Genomic DNA, 20,360 nt, shown 5'->3' on the forward strand with positions numbered 1-20,360 from the left:
ATTGTCGGTTAAATTACTAAGACTCTTGGGGCTAAAAACTGCATAATAAAAGATTGAGAATTAAAAGTACTAAGAACTGAACGGTTGTTTGTATACATAAATGAACATGTATCTAAAGAAATTTTTATTACATGTTTTAATAAATTATTCAAGGAAATTAAACATCTCCGATTAACTAGATGTCCCACTTAATGCCTGGTTCTGAACTAGGACGAATAAACGGGGTTCTGCTATAGAGTGGATTTATATATGAAATTGCTAAACTACTTTCTTGTGTCACATTTTCTTTTTAATATCCAACATTAACAAAATATTGGTATATGTTTGTATACTACGAATATGAATAAATAGTTTCAACCACCCAAAATTTTATATTTTCTTAATATTTTTATTAAAATTAATGATTTGTCTGTTGTAGGTGTTACGAGGCTTGAAGATCCATAAAGAAATAAGGTATATTATAAAACTAATTACAATTGCATACTTTTATATTTATGAAAATATATATTTCAATATTTTAGCGTTAATGAGGTTGAAGTTTATACATCCTTATGTTATTAACAATGGAAGTTTACTTTATAAATGATTTAAATATCTATTTATAAATTTTAAAAAAAATTAAATCAGGAACACACACTTTTGTTGAAATTTTGTTCAATATTTTTCGAAGTGCTGATTACAAATTTCAAATACTTTTAATTGTTTTCGATAATATAAAGAAATTTGGCAAAATTAAAAAAAAAAAAAAAATTTTTTTTTTTTAGTTTGTATCTCAAATCATGAAAAGTTTCTAGTTTTAATGCAGTATCTTCCTATATTCTTAAATTAAGCAAGAGTATGTATTTTTTATATGTTGATAGAGTCTATTATAAATATTTGTGAGAGAAAAGTAAGACACAACTGCTTCTATGATTAATATATTATATATTTTAGACAAGTTACGATCCTTATCTTATTTAAAAAAGAATCTTTTCTCCAATAAATTTTGTATTATAAATATTTTTACTATTAATTAAATTAGTTTTGCAGAATCAAATGGCTTATTAACACTTTCTTAGGAATTAGATTATCCGATATCAAAACTTTATAAAAATTCCACTTTAAATTTATACGGTGATTACAATAACTTGATAATAGATTGGGAAGTTAAAAATGTCCTTTGCACATGTGAACTTTTATTTTAAAAAAAAATTCTTTTCCCTGCTGTTTTTTCAAAAAAATAATTTTTTTAATGGCAGTTCGGATGACTAGAGTGCTCGGAGTATGGAAATTTGGATCACTGAGTACACGCAATACACTGTACAGTGTCAAGAACAAATAGAATCGGCTGTCTTTAAAAATAAATAATACTATAAATAGTTCTTAATTTATAATCTTTAACACTTTCTTGAGACTGGTTAATTTTGTTAAAATAAATAATTTAATTTCTATCCATTTTAGTCTCAACACATTTTATTTTTCTTAAAAGTCCAACGTTTCGGCCAATCCGGCCATCCTCAGGGACAATTTTTTTTTTTTTTTTTTAATCCCCCTCCCTTGCCATTTCTGGCATACGGGGTGCGGGAGCAGTGGGGTAGTTCGCGCTGGGGTTGCGCATGCTACTGCTCCCAATGATCTTCATCCGTTCGGTAGGCCCTTCTGGTGCGCATCTGTCTGGGCGCCTCCTGCAGTTACCAGGCTCCTGGTCTCAGTCTGGGTCAGCTTCCGGTGGCTCGCCGATGTTGGGTGGTCAAGTCCTTCCCATTGTGAAATGTGTTGGGCCCACCACCTCCTTCCACCCATAAATGAACTCCCTGAAGAAGGGATAATTCTCTTCTTCCATCAACCAGGGAAAGTCCGACTCGGCGAGGGCGAATCCCGGTCTTTCTCAACAGCCTGGCTCGGTGTCCTTCCATGGCGGAGCAATCCACTATTACGTGTTCTGCTGTTTCAGGAACTCCGCATGTGGGGCACCGGGGGTCGATGTTCTTTCCAAAGCTCTGCAGCTTTCCCCAAAACCCCCCGTGTCCTGTTAGGATCTGTGAGACCCAATAGTCTGGGATGACCCATTTAGCCTTCAGTCTGGAAGGGACGGTTTTTTTCAATAATTTTTTCAAAGTAGCGCCAAGTAGGGACAATCTACTTAATACAATTTTGGAATTAAATAATTTAAAAACTCAACTCATGCAGGCCATTTTGCCCAGGTCAAAACAACAATTTCTAATTAGTCAATATTCACTTAAAACCAAAATTAAAATTCATTTATCACAGTCACTATTTGTCACTATAACAATGAATGTTGTGATAAAGTTTTAACAAATCATTTAATTCCAAAATTGTATTAAATAGATTGTCCCTGAGGATGACTGGATTGGCCGAAACGTCGAACTTTTAAGAAAAATAAAATGTGTTGAGACTAAAATGGATAGAAATTAAATTATTTATTTTAATAAATAGGCCTATTAATTAAACAATTTTTTTTATAAGACTCTGATTTATGTATTTTAGATAACAGATAGCACAAATGGGGTTCGTTTCACAGGGGATACAGAAAAAGAAAATAATATTTTGTCGGTGAGGGTTAGAGCAGACCGGGAATATATTATGCATACTCGTTAGATGAATGTTGCGGGCTCATCTTCCAGGCTCAGTAAAAAAAATTACTCCCTCGCTCTTCGGTCAACATTTGTTTTGGCCGATGGAAAGTTTTAATAAGGTAAAATTGTTTGTAAAAATTTCGCTCTCAGAAAAGGCTTCGCATATAATATGGCTTCCTTTGTTTTGTTTTTATTCCTCGGCGTTGACTTTTGAAAAGTGTTAATTGTTGTGTAATTACTTCTCATTAGAGTTTTTTTTGTTCTCTCTTCTGGGGGTAACTTTACGGAAATGGAATTACACAACTCTCGTTTGGTTTGAGTTAATTAAATGCTTCTTTGAAATCTTTCTCATGCCGGCGCGTGCTATGGTCTTGATATTCTTGAATAATTAATAAGACCAGCGTATGCTTCTGATATTTATAAATTTAAAACAGTAACAAGATTAAAGACATAAATTATTTAAAATGCATATTTATAAATTGTGACTCGTGTCTTATACTAATGCTATTTCGGGTAAATAAAAATAAAATATTTTCAACTGCTACTCCAACTTAAAGGTAAATTTATTACTCAACAAAATACAGCTTGATAAATCTATAGTGTACATGGCATTGTATATTAATAAAAAGATAGGTAATATACTATCTCAAAAAAGAATTTACAAGCCATTAGAAAAGAAGAAATAGTTATTCACTTATTCATTTGGTAATTTCCTCTATTCCTAGTAGTTTATCAACTATTGAAAAAAGTTAGATTAATAACAATTAGGGTTTCATTTTTTTTCTTGTTTTGGCGTAGAATACGAATATGATGATGAAGACATAAAAGATTGGAAGCTTTAGTATAATTTAAGTAAAATATATTGTATAAGAAAATATTACTCTTTTTTAGAAAATTTAATTTGTATGCATACAATTTCTTGCGCGTATCTTTCACTTACCACTCAACATACCTCTTCAAGTTTCGTGTAGCTTACTGGGCTTCTATTGAAGCCATTGGCATTTTTTTTTTAATATTCGGAAAAAATCTAAAGACGAGTAAGGAAAAAAAATATGAACAAAAAATGTATATCCTTCTGTTGATATAAAAATTCGTATTCTCGAGGTGGGAATAACAAATATAAATTTCGTTTCTGGTAAGAATACAACAGTTTCAAAAAAAGATAGCAAAGTCGAAGTGCAAGCGCGAAAGATGGGTGTTATTGGTATTTTCCGTTTGATTGGGAAGTTATATTTTTCTTTATTTCTTCTTTAGTTATTCATAAAATTCCTTAATATTTTGAATAAAATGTTGCAATACTACTGGCATTGAAAGAAAAAATATATAAAATTATTAACATAACTTCAGATTAAGATTCAGAACTCTAGACAGTATAATCATTGATAATGAATCTGCATATGAATTGTTTTGCAACGTGAGGCAGTTTTTTTTTTTATCCTAGAAGGGGTATCAAAAAACTTTGTTCTTTAGGAATAACATTACTCTATTGATGGTACAGGTTTGCTGTTGCTGAGAGTGGCACACCAGTGGTTGTGAAAGGCAAGAAAGAGCAAGGAGGAAAAGATGCGCCATCCACTTTGTGAAATCTATGTTCTGTTGAAAAACAGTGGTAGATTTTCTGATATTTTTCCATCTTCGTATGTTACTCTCCGTGAAACATCTCTAACGTTTGTTGCTATAGCTTTTATTTCTCAAATATCATTTTGAAGTTCTATCTGTTATTCAAAACCGATTATTGTTATTCAAAATTATTAATTTCTTTCTTTATCAACATTTTAGAAAACATAACTTTAAGATACTTTGCACAAGAAATTAGGTACGATTTGCTCCTGAAAAATCAGTCTTCATTTACGGTTTTAATTCTACAGATTTTCCTGACAAATTCCGCTAGATCACCTTCACTTTCCGTCGTAAACCTCTACCCTCCTGTCCTACCTTATCCTTTTTAAATATTCTACTAACGCCTGTTGAACAGATTCGCTACTTAGAACTCCATGTTGACAAGAGACTTGGTTGGAATCCACATACAAGACTGAAACAACAAGAAACTGCTCGTAGATTTCGATTGCTACAACACCTACTTGACAATGCTCTAAACTTTCCATTCACTGCAAAAAAATATGATAATTAGACCAATTTGGACAGATGAAATTGAGGTCTGGGGCTGTGCCAAACCATCAAATTCCTCCCGTATTCAATCCTTACAATCCAAAATCCTACGTAAAATCCTTGATGCTCCTCATTACCTCACAAATAAACTCATCCATAAAGACCTCAACATCCCTTTCGTTGCATATTTGGCCCGAAACAGGTCTGCGTCCTTTCATTTCAAACTTCTTACCCATCCTAACTCATTAATTCTTAATCTTTCATCCTTAACAATCCCTGGTGATCCTTCGAGGCGTCTGAAAAGAAGATGACCACGGGAATTTTCAATTTAAATTAATGTTTGAAGTACCACCATTGAGTGGTTCCTTCTGAAGATGTTCAAGTGCTTGAAACATTCATCCAATTTGCTTATTGTATTTTTTTTTATTGTTGTAAATTACATTAAATATATTTTTAAAAATCTTCAGATTTTATTGTTTAAAAATTTTTTAATGCTTAAGTAATTTCAGCCAATCTAAAATAATTTCAAATCAGTTCAAAATGCACTATATCGGATAAAATGTTATAATAAAATAGCAATCAATTATTCATAGTGTTACCAATTATTTAATCATATCGTTAAATATTTCAAATTATTTAGTAATTGTTTTCTTGACTGTAACCCGGACAATTACCTTCTAATAATATACATATAATAAGATAAATAATTACTTCGAATTCGTCAGGAGTCAACAGTAAGTAGTATTTTTATGCTCACATAGTTTAAATAATGTAATGTAATAAAAGATAATGTGATATATGTGTGTTGAATGAACCGTTGACCTCAAGACGCCATTAGCTAACTTAATACTAAGTATTTTATAGCTCTAAATTACGTGAGATACACTGCAGATTTTGTGATTTCCGTTTAGAAATGTCGAGATTGTCGTATTAGGAAATGGAGTCGGCTGACAATCTGGTACAGAACCCTAGCTGTAGCTTGGAGGACCCTTTTTGAACCCTTTGCCACCCTCTCGAGGGCTCAAGGACCCCTAGGTAATGAAGTGCCGGGGTTCGATAAGGGTTGTATTGCGCTTCTTCATACATACAACCATGCATAGTTGAAAACTAATGCAGAAAATTTTAATTATTGGCAACGATAGTGATAGTCAAATCAATATTATATCATTATGATTTAAAGTCAAAGATAATTTAAAATATAATATTGTATAGAACACTGTATATTAGTTATTATTAAACTAACAATACGAATTGTATAGTTAGATTGTGTAAAAAAAAATATTCAAATCAAAATCTGAAGAATTCACTTTGAATTTCAACCCCTAACTGAAGGATACCATGTTATACATCTGGCAAGTGTGTAGTTTGAATTAGGGAGGAAAGAAATTTTACATAACACCTGGTGTCTGATATTAAAAACCAAAATCCCTATACATATTTAGGAAAAAATGTACTAAATTAGCAAGAGACAATACATCTTATAAATGTTTTATATTTTTATGAATTATTTTTTCTAATATATAATAAATATATTCGTTTATTTCTTTTCTAAGTCAATTGGTTAGGTAAAGAATCATAACTTAGTATCAGTTCTGTTGCTTATTTATTTGTTTAATTTTGTTTCAGCAATTGTTCGCAGTGACTATTACTTCGTTAAATTTCAATAAATCGTTAAATTACAATATGTATTTAATTTACGCTCTGTTATTTATCATTTTATTTGTTATTAGCTATTCAGTTTAATGTTTAATGTGTACATCTGCTAATTATTGAATACCATTTATATTATTAAAAAGCTTTATTTTGTTTATGTAGGATTATTTGTATATTAGAAAATGTAAAGCAATTTATTTAAATAATTTTTTTTTCCAAAATGAGGGCCAATTAAAGATTTACATACGGTGGAACCTGTGAAAAACAAATATTTAGAAATAATACCATAAATAATTCAATTTAATAATTTTTTCAATATATAGCGAGAATTCAATAGTGCCAACATTAATGAGTAAGCAAAAATAATTAATATCGTACGACATCTTAACACCCCTGGAGCACTCCAAGAGCAGACAGAGTACGTGTCGATAGATTGCGCAGCACACTAAGTGGCCATCTAAGTATACATCAGGGGGAGCAAACCGAAGCTGAAACTGGGTGTGGTCATGAAGAAACCGATGGCATCATACAATCCTTAGATACATTTTATCACAGAATTCTCACATGTGGAAGTGTTTTTCGGGAAGGCACGGATGGAGGCGGGGATGCAAAAGTACCCTAGCTTATAAGGTAATGGTGGGAGAGATTATTAATAATAGGATTGATATTGGAAAGGAATGGGAGCGAGTACGGAGGTAACTAGAGCGCAAGAATTGTACAAGAATAGAGAAGGAGAATTTACAAGGATGTACGTGATCAAATGGGAGAAATTAATATAAGTACAATTCTAGGGTCTAAGAGGAGGAAGAAATAGGTACGGAACGAGGTTCCATTCAGAGTGACTGTAGTCAGAGTACATAACACAGTAGCCATCGAAAGTAATAAAGGGCCAAAAAATAGACCTAAATAAAATAAATCTAAAAATAATTTTTTTTTTTTTAGTGGTTCTTAGGGGGGAGCTAGTTCTCGAATTTGTTCTGTAAGAATTATGATAATACCCTATAGTTGAGATTATGTTATTCTTTATATTATTTTTACGAGTTGGTAGGATATCCAAATATTTCCGTAAACCGGATGGATCATTACAAAAATGATGAGTTAAAGATCGTTTATATAAAATAATAAAAACAATATACCTATCCTGGGCTATACTACATTCATTAGAAGAAAACAATAAAATAAAAACGTTCATATTTAATAATATTAAAAAGAAAAAAGAACAAAAACTATACCTGGTACATATCATGTAAAAACAAAGTAAACGAAACATCCCATATGTAAAATAAAAAAATAAGTTCATCATGTGTTCACATGTATTTGAATATAAATAATTTTATATCATTCACACTTAACAATAAGGAAATAAAATCAGCACAAAAAAATTAAAGAAAATTAAAGCTTTAAGCGTTAATACAATGAGTATTTGTTTTAAATATTAGGCATAATTAAATCAAGTTAATGAAAATATAACAGCAATTCTTTAAAATTTAATTGCCATTTTAGTGAAAGGATATGAAATGAAGAATAGCATACCATAAGTAGAAACACGGGGTAAGGAAACAAAAAGAGATTTAAAGTTGCCCCTTGGGAAATTAAAAGACATCATTCAATTTCAGTGAATGTATAGTAATTGTTTTAGTACAAGAACCGGGAAGGAAAAAAGGCAATTATCTCACCCCAATTTTTGATTACTTCAATAAAAACTATATATAATTACTAGTGAAAATAGATGAGTCTGCCAAGTATAGCTTATTAAAAAATGGCGGCAGTTTCAAAACCTAAAAAAAACAATGATTTTTCATTCGGAGCTCTATATCTTAAAAACTACCACCAATACTAGAAAATCTAAGAGAATATTATTTAAAGAAGAGTAAATTTTCTGAAATAAAGCTTTTTAAAGAGCAAAAGTTCCTTAAAAATCTACCGAAAGATTAGTATTTAGCTAATTTATTTGGAGAAATCTATATCTCAGGAACTATGAGACGTACAGATGTCTATTAGCACTCAAATTAAAGCTAGTTTAATAGACTATCAAGAAGTTTCAGACCTTTACCTTCGTAGGAATAGTAGTTTTCATGATATTTCCTATAATAAATTGATTTATAGTTGTTCGGACAATAAATTTGATTTATGAAAAACTTTATTTCAGAAACCGTGGACGTAATGATGTCTGCCAGCGCTCAAATTAAAGCTAGTTAAATGTACTACAAAATAGTTAATCATGTTTAACTTTGTAGGAGTGGTAGTTTTTATGATATTTGACAAAATAAACTCACAAAATGTTAATTTCTAGTAGTTCGTATAAAATATTGGATTTTTGAAAAAATATATCTCTAGATCCGTAAGACGCAAATATGTCTTCTAACACTTAAAATAAAGGAAATTTAACTCACTATAAAGTAGCTTATGACACTTATCTTCGTAGGGGTAGTAGTTTTTATGATGTCGTTCTCTTAGGTTTTCTTGTGTTGTTCCTAGGTTAAGGTACAGAGCTCCGAATGAAAAAATAGTTTTTTTATATCGCTTTGAAACAGCCACCATTTTTTATTCCCTCTACGTATACTTGGCAGACTCATCAATTTTGACTATTAATTATACATAGTTTTCATTAAAGTAATCAGAAATTTGGGTGAGATAACTGCCTTTTTTCTACTCTTGGGCTCTTGTAATATTTGTTCACTGGAATAAGTGGACCCATTGGTGGTACTTCAAACATTAATTTAAACTAGAAGGTCTCGTGGCCATCTTCTTTTCAGACGCCTCGGAGGATTATCAGGGATTGTTAAGGATGAAAGATTAAGAATTAATGGGTTAGGATGGTTAAGGAGTTTGGAATAAAAAGACGCATATCTTTAATATTTTTCCAAACACTTCATACAGGCTATTCTGCCCAGGTCAAAACATTTTTATCCAATAAGTCAAATATCCATTAAAATTCGCAGTCAAAAATATTTTTCATTTTACCACTATCATACACTTTTATTACACGTTGGACGTGTAAAAACAATAAAAGTTTTGAGACTATAATTTGGATTATGTTTTGAATTATTAATTAAAATTGAAGTTATCATTTATATTAATAATTTACAATATAATTAAAACGTTTTAATTGCTTTGGTTGGATTTTTGTACTTTTTTTTAATGATGAAAAAATTCTAGCAGATATTTTGGTCATTATAACTTCCTCGACATTTCTACTGTGGTTTGTACATAAGTACTCATATTTCAAGCGTTTTTGATCATTTTAGTAATTAATAGTATTTAATGAATTAAAATTAATTTTTATTTTTTGTTAGATAATAACAATTTACGGGGGAGCTGTTGTTGAAACGTGTGAGTCAAGAATAATACTTGACAAATGATTTGATTATCATGTTCCCTTTGAGATGAATACTTCCTTACGAACTATTCCTTTCAAAAGATTTGTAAAAAAGAAATTGTTGTTGTCAGTTATTATTAATATAATTTTATTAATTTAATAAAAAAATGTCATGATTATTTAAATGATTAAATTTTTTTTTTTTTTTTAAAAGAGATACCAGAGTGCTTTTGAAGCAAGCAAAGAGCTGACAGAGAACCACAGAGATGAACCTGCGATAAGAGCGCTATCTTTGAGCGGGGCCCTGTAATAAGCTAATTAGTGGGGGCTTTGTGGGAGCAAGATTCCCGGCCTCAGATAGAGGGCCCCCATCTCCGATTCAAGTCCCATTCTACAACAGTAATCAATTACTTCAACTTAAATATGATTAAATACGGCCAATAATCGCCGGGGCTTTGAGACCCGCCTCGACAAGTAATCTTTGAGTTCCGTCTCGCCGCTGCTTGGTTCGTCAATATCAGGCGTTAATTAACGGATCGATAGTCAGGAAAGTATGTACCCAGTTTCTTTTATTTTATGGAGTTTATAGATCGATAAGACTTTTCTCATTTATTACTTCATACAATTTTATTTTTTCTTAAGCATTTTGTTTGGAAGAGATGGGGTTTAAAAAATATAGGATTATATATAAACTTTACACTTTGTTGAGACTGGTTATTATTGTTCGAATAAATAAATGTTATCAAATTTTAGCCTCAAAACTATTTTTATTTCTTTATAAATCAGAAGTTTCGGCCGATTAGGCCATCCTCAAGGACAATCTATCACAAACAGCTTTTATTATACATATCATCTTTAACAAATTTAAACAAATAACAATATTATTAATAAATTATATCCTAATACAATTTTAGAACCACATAATTTAAAACAGCAACTTTATGTAGGCTATTCTGCTCAGGTCATTACTTTCATTCCACAAATTTCCCTATCAGAAATCTTAAACCTGAAAGAACACTATGCAGAGATTTTAAATAAAATTAATTTATGAAAAATATGGGATAAAATTAATGTTGATAATTATAATTAATCTTGATATGAATTGTAATAATAAAAGAAAGAGGAAATTAATCAAAATATAGGTGAAATAAATACATTAAATCCCTGACCTGAGTATGGAGAAGGTTACAAATATTGTTGTGATAAACTATAATAGAGAAGATTGACTGCGATAAAAAGTTTTAATTTTTAATTTAATATGAAGAATTGACAAATTAGGTAATTAGACATAATCTGAGAATTACTTATTAACAAAATTATATTATTCATAAATGTCTCATAGGGTAGATTGTGGACTGGAAGTTATGACCTGGGCAGAATAGCATGAAGTTGTTTTTTAAAATTATGTGATTCTAAAATTGTATTAAGGAGTAATAATTTATTTATTATATTTTTATTTGTTCAAAATTGTTAAAGATCATATGTATAATAAAAGGTGTTTTGGATAGATTCTCCTTGAGGGTGGTCGAATTGGCAGAAACTTCGGACCTATAAAGAAATAAAAATAGCTTTGAGACTAAAATTGGATAATTTTTTTTAATTTACATAAATATATGGGATATGCAAAGTAATGAAGAAATAAGAATTAATTTGTTGTAAATTCAAATCTGAAATATCGAAAAAGAAACTGATAAAAAAAAAGGAAAGAAAGAAAAGGCGCCAGTAACATACTTTAATTTAGGTCATATAATTAAATTGATTGGAGAAACACTTTTTTTTTCTGTACAATAATAAAGTTAAAAAATACCAAAACTGGGAAAAACCCGTTTATAATAATAAAATTTCCACTGCCAAAAAGGTTAGGTTACATACCTCTTTAAAAGTATTTTAATTTTCTAGCAACACTCTTTCTTACGTTGCTCTTTCTTTAAACGTTATATTTTAGTTATAGTAGACCATTCTACACTAATCACCATTTTTTTCTTCCAAATTTGAGAGATAAGACCGAGAGGTAAATTCAGAATCTTTAATAATTGAATATATCTAGCATCAACGATACGTAATCTGAAACAGCTTAATCACGTGTAAATCTTGTATACAATCAAATATAGGATTCCAGCAACTTTGAAACTATAAAAAACATTTCAACCAAGCTACACGATCATGAGTAAAAAAAGTAGAAGAAAGAAAACTTACGTTTATATTGTAAATTTGTAGAAAATCCGCAAATGAAAATTCGACTAAGCAAATAATTTATAATGAAAAAAGACTGCTTACTGTAGGCAGCTGTAAAAACCACTAGCTCATGACAGTGTTGAATTATTAAAATAAGTAGTCTCTTATGGTTTAAAAATGTTCCTTGTTTGTTGTCTGTTTTTTAATATATTAATTATATGTTTTTTCGACGTGTAGTTTCCAGTATTTTCAGTCTTGTGTAAGAATTCCAAGCTAGGCGAATATGAGTAAAAGGAATATTAATTGAAAAGATACTGTAGCTATGTTCACGACGAAGGGTCAGGATGATTTGATGGGATTTATAGAGATTTATTTTAATTCTCGAATTTTGACACTATTCGAGGATTGTGATATGGGATTGTAGAGTTTGGGACACAATTAAAGATTTATTAACTGTGAGCATATATGTGTCATTGACATTGGTAAGGATAGGTTGGAATTCCAGCTGTGTAGATTGTGTTGAGGATGGGACCGACTAATGAATGGCTAATGAGAAAGTATGTATGGACTAGGAATTTACGTTTGTGGTTGGTAAAGTAGTCCTGGATGCCAGACTCGATCGAAAGCTTGTTTACATGGAATAAGACTCCCGGGCAGTACATTCCATATATTACTCTTCAAAGAAGACGAGACGATGTCTACCACACGATTACATTGGTGGATAGTGGATTGGGATGTTTGGAATCCAAACTGGTATTTATATAATAAAGACATGTTTTTAAAAAATATCTCAATAACTTCTGTTGAATCTGACTTTATGGGCCAGAGGCAAGGGATCGCCGCGAGTTTAATCCTTTTTCAGAGCAGAAATAACATAATAAACTAAAAGAATTTTCCACTAATAAAAATATTTCAAAACTTACCAAAAATATTAATTTTAAGTCCTTGTTTCAAATTTTGAAATATTTCAAAATACCCTTAAAATTTCACGTAGTCTGAGCAAGACGTCAATCATCTGCCCTCTCCCAATCGTTTCTATCTTTGATTTCTCTTCTATTCCAAATAATGCTCGGAGGCGCCTGAAATGAAATGGCCTCTAGCCTTTTTGATGTAGAAATTTTCTGATGTATTTTCTCTACAAGACGAATTATGTCATTGTACCAGAAGTAACATTACATTTACTGGAAGTATTTTTAGGTTATACGGTTGTAGATTTTTATAAATAAATAGAAATAAAAATATTTCCTTCTTTAATTTAATGTGACAATGAGGTACTACCATAAGAATGGCCCGTATATATACTATTTTCAAACTTTAACGTGTCTCGTTTAAGAATTTCTTATCCTCTAAAACTTCAATATTTTTTTTCTTTGTTAAAAGACCCCGCTCTGGTAGCTCTTAAGAAGCAAATAGACCCAGAATCCTCATTGTGGCTGAAGTTGGCACTCCTTTGTCAGCCCCTTCAGTTATTTTCAACTCGACGCAATGGGCACTGCATTAGCGCTACTAAGGTAAAACTTTATGATATTATTGTCTTCCTTGCTTTGAATTGAACTTATGAAAGGGGATTATTGTTCCAACTTGTTACTTTAATGGTTTTAGCCCCCTTTTGTTTCCAATAGGGAAACATTGGCCCTATCTTCTCCTCGTGAGGCTGGTATTACGCAAATTCTCCAACGATACAGGGTCTCTTATACACATGTCAAAGTTGGTTCTTGAGGATTTCAACATCCATTCCTTTGATTGTCATGGCATGATGACTGACGTTAAGAACTTTAAAGGATTCTAATAAGGACCATTGTGACTTATACAAAAATGAGTAGCTGTTTTTGGCAATTATAAGGATGTTCTATTTTTATTTTTGCAACATTTTCTTTGTTTTAAACATTTTTTTAGTTATTTAATGTATTAATGAATTTTATTCCAGCAAGTTGTATTTATTCACAATTATCTACTGATCTCCTATTTAAGTAACAGAAGCATATTTTATAACTGTTTACTCTTTTTACGAAGAGATTAAATGAAAATCTGAAAAGAAGTAAGAAGAAAGTTCGGGTAACGGTCAATAAAGGTACGAAATAGTCGAAAAAACTATTTAATTTTAGTCAACACTAATGACGTGTTTAATATTCATCAACGTTAACGTTTAGTAAAAATATCGTATCAGGATCAGCCCTGACGATGCCATATAAAGTGGAGCGAAACGTTGGTTAACTTACTATAGTTTTTATACTATTTAACGCTTCTATTGACGCACACACAGACTATAATAATACATAATATAATAATTTATTTATTTATTTATGGGGTAACTCCCGTAAAAATAGAGTTAGACTTTAAAGTCCATAATTTAACAATCATTGTAATAATAAATAAATAATAATAATCTGCAAACTATTATGTAAGCTAATTACAAAACAGTGTACCCAAATTTTGAATTAAACATAATTTATATAAGCTATTAACAAACAGTAAACTCAAACTGGGATTATCTACATTAGTCTATGAAAAAGCAGAACAAAAACGACATTAGTTCTTTAATAAAATAAAAGAAACAAAAATCAAAAAACATATATAAAAAGAAGTTTTTCGATTGTGAGAGTACAGATAAAATTTCATACAACTGGTTTTGGCTAATATAGCTTAATTTCGACATGTATCGGATTCGGTTCTCATGATACGCGGGGGGTTACGAAATGTAAACAATCCTCTAATGTTGTTCCTTCACAAGCTGGACATAGCTTCTGTGGGTCTAAAATATATTTGTGATACCGGCACTTGGATATTTACCGGATAGTCGTAGTTGGATAATTATTCTCAAGTAATGTATGGGGCAGGTGGTTTTTAGTTTAGGTAGCTTTGAGGAGCGGCCGTTTGGATGAAGAAACTACCGTACTACGGGATATAGGTCGATTCTCGTAATAATAGGAGGTCTTTATCTTTGACGAATTCCTTATGTCTATCCAAGATCTCCCCCATTCTAATTTTGATACTTACCGGATCATTGGATAGTATCGGGTCAAATATTCCGGAACTCTCCAATAGTTTATCTGCGGTACCAATTATATTACAAACTCAAACAGTTGTTCCTGCATAGCTGCAGTAGCTTTAAATAACATAGTTTCACGAAGTGAGTACAACATGTTAAGAATTTTTAGTAACCAAGACAAAGTTTTCTTCAAAACGTAATATCCCACAGGAATGGGGGCCACTTCTATTCTTACCATAAAGTATGGGCCACCCAGACTGTCTTCCTACTATCTACTTCATACGGTCATTCAAATTAATCATATCTTCTTCCAAAATCAAAATCTATAAAGCTATGTTTTGTTAAGGCTCGTTTCAGATTGAAAATTTTCTTTCTTGATATTTCTCACGACAGTGGAACAGTGTCCTGTCTACACGATGGCAGTAAATCTAGTCAGTTGAAACCACACACTCACGGTCACAGTTGTTAAGATTAAAAACTTTAGAAATAATCAATTTAAAGTTCAGAGATAGACAAAACACAATTTATGACAATTTTCCTCCTAATTGCAATAACAGTTGATAAGGTGAATAATTTACGACATATCACCGTTAAGTAGTATACAGTGGCAGTAGCTTTACTACCGCAAGCGGTGCCAATTATTACGTAAAACCTGATAGTAAGATCTGACAGTAAATTGAATCATGATGGAAACTATAATAGTATTAAATCATAACAGTAACAATGAAAGTTGCTTCCATGGCTGTAAGCAGGCACCATGTAAACGAGCCTTTATATGCTGTTTTTTGTATCTTCAATTATTACCAGACTTAATATTGATTCAATTGTTAACTTTTTACAAGACAGGTGAATTATCAAACTACTTTCATTTGTTTTACAAACAGAATAAGGGGGAATTGAACGTCGTTAGAAGTTCTGTAGCTCAAGCTTTTTCTTTTAACGATTAAATAAAGATAATGTTGAATCACTATACGTTCTTAATTTTTTTTTAAAATCATATTATTGACTACTAAATTGATATAAATATTAAATACTTTTCGGTAGAATTTATGAAGAAGCTTGAATGGACCGGGAAAAAAACCTGGGATTGTAATAGGCAGGAGGATGAGGGAGCAAAGAGAAGATAAACCACTGAGGCAAGAATAAAACTCTACCCGGTTACGTAAGAAACATTAGCTCGCATGGCTTCTTGAAACCTAATATATCTTACTTTAATCGAGCTGGACCTCAAATGCAGTTGCATTTGTACGTATCAATTATTTCAATTCAATGTAAGTTAAAATGAGGTAAAGATAGTTGACCGAAGATAAACAAGAGAAGATGGTGGGGAGAGGGGGCGAGGGGGAGGGTGCAGAGAGGACAAAAAAACAAATAAACAAAAAATTATTTATTTGTGCCAACGTTTCCACCTGATTTTCAGGTCCTCATTGGGCCTATAAAACAAAAAAGAGATAAAAACCATCAATCAGAGAAATATATATTTTTATTTATTTATCGATATTTACAACTGTATAAAAAATACAACAAGTAAATTTGATCATAATGACATAATGATATTGATATGATTCAGCATGTAGAGAAACTACCCAGTAGTAGAACTCTAAAAACATTTTACAATATAAGGTCACGAGGCAATCTTCTTTTCAGGCGCCTCGGAGGATTGCCAGGAACGGAAGACGAAGCAAGGTTAGAAACAAGTGGGCTTGGGTTGTTAGGGAGTTTATAATGGAAGGAATGATATCGGGTTCGGGCTAGATCGGTTACATAAGGAACATTTAGGTCTTTATTAGAGAAATATAAAAATAAAATAAATAATAGACTTACAAACTAACAATGAATTGGAAATATAAACTTGTTGATTAATGACCATGGAATTAGACAATAGTTAAAATAAAACTCAGAAATTTTATTAAAGTGCTCCTAATGGGTAGTTTCTCTATAAGTCAGTATTGTGACATTGTAATCTACCATTACAGTTTCAAGATGAATTTTTGTATAAATTCAGTTGTAAATTTCAGTAAATAAGTAGAAAATAGAAAAAAAAAAACTATTTTCCTACAACTGACAGAAGCATTTTTTTTTTTCCTTTTATTTATTTATTTATTTCTTATCAATATGTGATTGGAATACCTTCAAATGTACTTATGCACTTCACATTGTAATTGTTATATATTTTTTTTTTAGCCCTTGTGAACTTTAGGCTATGGGCAAACTTGATTAGATTTCTCTGTAACGGGGAAACTGGTTATTAAAATTGTTTGTTATTCAAGTTCGATAAGCCTTTGAGCAGAGTAAATAGATAACTTGTTCTGATTAGAGCCCTCGCGGAGATTAAAGGGAGCGTCATTTTACAACCGAAAGCGTTTATTGGAAATTGTGAATTTAGTTAAATAGATTTAGGTTAACAAATAAATTGAGGTCAAGCGTTATCGAGGTATATTTCCATATATTCATACTTTAGTGAAGCAAATATTTTCACACTTTGTTTAATAAAGTTGATAAATTATTTTCAGAATTAATTGCCGAATTATCAAAAAATCTTCCTCCAGAGAAACTATAATTTTAATTATTAATAAAATTAAAATTATTATTAATTTTGTATTTCTAATGGTGATAAAAATTTATAAACATGAACTATGAAAGTATTTGATAATTAACTTAAGGTTCTTTATTCGATTCTAATCTTACGTATACGGCTTTGTTAAAACATTTTACTCCTGTCAGAAACAAAGTTGATATTCACTAGAGTTTGTCGGTTTTTAAAACCCGGTTTTAAATTCGGTTCCTAGTTCGGTTGCAAGTGAGAGGGTATTTTCTATTTTGGGAAATTTTGTGAATAAACTAATAAATAAACTAAATAGCAAATCGATAGACGTCCTCTGTTTTCTGAAATCATATTTCATTAAACAAAAAACAAAAAAATAAATAGAATATTCAAATTTGTATTAAAATTTCTCGGAATAGAAAATACTCGGTCCTTTGCTTAATTGTCTTTTTTTTTAAATTATTTATTTAATGTAATTTACAACTGTACAAAATAATACAATAGGTAAATATGTAGTATGTTAATTGTATTTAAAACTAAAATTGATTTTAATAAGTATGTATGCATAAACTTTATTTACTCTTGTCTTTCGGCTTTGATTATAATTTATATTATATAATACACAGTTACATATTTTCTAATTGTTTTTAATAAGTATCCATCTGTATCTAATAACATTGTTTTTTCAAAAAATAATATGGTTATTATAAAAATATTAAAATATATTGTTTTTATTTATTCGAACTCTTTGCTGAATAACTCGTTTCACTATTATAAAAATATTTACATCCATATATGTGAAAATTATGCATAAACAACGAATAATTGTTTTTAAAGTTATTTAATCCTGGTCAACTATTATTTCTTTGTTCTACTAGATTGCATAAAAAAATTTTACTATCATTAAAATTGAACAGTAAATAATTTCTGTCAATAACTGCTTTTAATCACTCTAAATTTTCTATTTAAATTTTTTGTTCGAATTACAGAATATTTTTTTTTAAATTTTAAATTTTTTTTTATAAAAATTCGAAACCGGTTAAAACCGGTTTTCTGGAAAAATTACTATTCGAAAACCGGTTTTCAAAAATTTCGGTTTTTGTATAAACCCTAATATTCACAATACACCACTAAGAAATATTAAAATAAAATTTTTAAAGCAATATAAAAATAAAAACTTAGTGTTTGAAAGTTTCTCCTACCAAAGTGGTAAGTGAGAGTTGCATGTACCTTACTGGATTTTTTAGATTACTAATCTGTTCGAAAAGCTAATTTTTATTATTGTTATAATTTATTTCATGTGAAACGCTCTTTTTTATTATTACAGAAATTTAAAGTTGAATTTGTGGACTTTTGTTGTTGACAACGTTTATTTATTTAATAACAGATCGGCCTGGTAGGCCTCACATGGTTGATATAACCGTATCATTTGGTTTTTTTTTAACAATTGATTATGAGGGGGGATAGTCTCGTACAAAAGACTCCTATAACTATATAACACATTATAATAATAAAAAAAAGTAAAAATAAATAGATAAAAATAATACTTCTTAATAAAACAGAAAAGTAAAAAAAAAAAACAACAACCTACTTTAAAAAAAAGACGAAGAGAGAAAAAAAAATAACATGTAAAATAGTAGTAGTGCGAATAATACAATTAATAAGTATAGAATTTAGAACAGAGTGTCCTGCAACAGCCTGTGCTTCAGTCTTCCGGTTGAGGTTGGCTTTCCTAAGCTGTAGGTAACTGTTCCTTTAGCTATTGGTAAATGGGAGTGGAAATTCTATGAACTGTTTCTTCATGTAACCCTCTATAGACTCCATTTGTAATATCCGATGCAATTAGCTATTTCTTGTAAATGGAGGAGCATCCACTGTGATTCTTAAGGCTTTATCTTGAAAAGATTGTTTTTTTTTTCCTTTTCGTAAAGGATGCCGCTCCCCAGACTTCACAGCCGTACATCAGCAGTGGCCTGAGAATTGTTTCAAAAAATAAGAACAGTTGTTTCTGGTTTTAATTGGATTTTCTATTTAGGATGAGATATAGCATTGCTAACCTTGAGTAGGTTTGAGTTAGTTCAGTGTTAATGTGGTGATTCCAGGTATGGCGGCGATCTTTGTGAATTCCCAAGTATCTTACTGTAACAACGTTTATGTTTACAGATTATACTGAGCCGTTATTAAACCTCTATTTTTTATAATATTTACTATTATTCCAATTGATTGCATGTTGTTTCGTATGCTGTAGAAAAAAACCATGGCAACATATCATTTTCAAATAATCTCAAGCTGCAAGAAACATTACCACGGCGTTTGAGAAAGGGTATTGGAGCGGTGTTTTGAAAACGTTTTGACACAAATTTGAATAACCGGAGGATCACCTCGACTAAGAACTGACGACGATGAACTAAGGGTTAATAAATAAGAAAAACGTTCAAAGGACTAAATGGTAGTTTATCGCCAGTTTCTAGACAATTAGTAAAATAAAAAAGGTAGATCTATGGTTAATCGGCAAGACTTACTTTCTTACAGGACAATGCCCTATGTTTTACGACAGACTGAAGAAACTAAGCGAGCTGTTACGAAGTCCTTCCAAACCCACCTTTCTCGTCAGACTTATCTTCAATAGATTTCCATATGTTCAGACATAGGAACAACTTGATTAAAAGTTAATGTTTGAAAACAGTTCTCAGGCCAAAAACGCATTTTGTGGCTCCATTTCTTCACAAAACCCTACATTTTTCCGTTCTCGGATTAAAAAGTTGATTGAACACGTTGGAGAAAGTGTATAGAAATTGAGGATAAATATTTTTAATAAAAAAGTTTGGGTTTCATAAAGTTTACTAGAAAAATTATGAAATCAAAACTTTTTTTAACCTTTACTGTGAAAACTGACGTTTCATATGAAACGTCACAACACTTACAACTAATCATCTGGATTCTCATATCTTCATATTTAAAAACAATTATAATTTACAATTAAAAAATAAAATA

The 20,360-nt window shown here is 30.5% G+C and overlaps 1 protein-coding gene across 1 annotated transcript in view; it reads left to right on the forward strand.

Moving 5' to 3' along the window:
* Positions 1 to 418: 418 nt before the first annotated feature.
* The window catches only part of Lar (tyrosine-protein phosphatase Lar), a 969,819-nt gene continuing 949,877 nt past the window's right edge, over positions 419 to 20,360 (forward strand). Inside the window, exon 1 of the mRNA XM_067045667.1 lies at positions 419 to 453. The gene's annotated coding sequence lies outside the window, so the exon portion shown is untranslated. The remainder of the gene's footprint in view (positions 454 to 20,360) is intronic.

This window comes from Halyomorpha halys, unplaced genomic scaffold (assembly GCF_000696795.3).
Source record: "Halyomorpha halys isolate HHAL.00 unplaced genomic scaffold, Hhal_1.1 Scaffold438.1, whole genome shotgun sequence".
Lineage (NCBI taxonomy): Eukaryota > Metazoa > Arthropoda > Insecta > Hemiptera > Pentatomidae > Halyomorpha > Halyomorpha halys.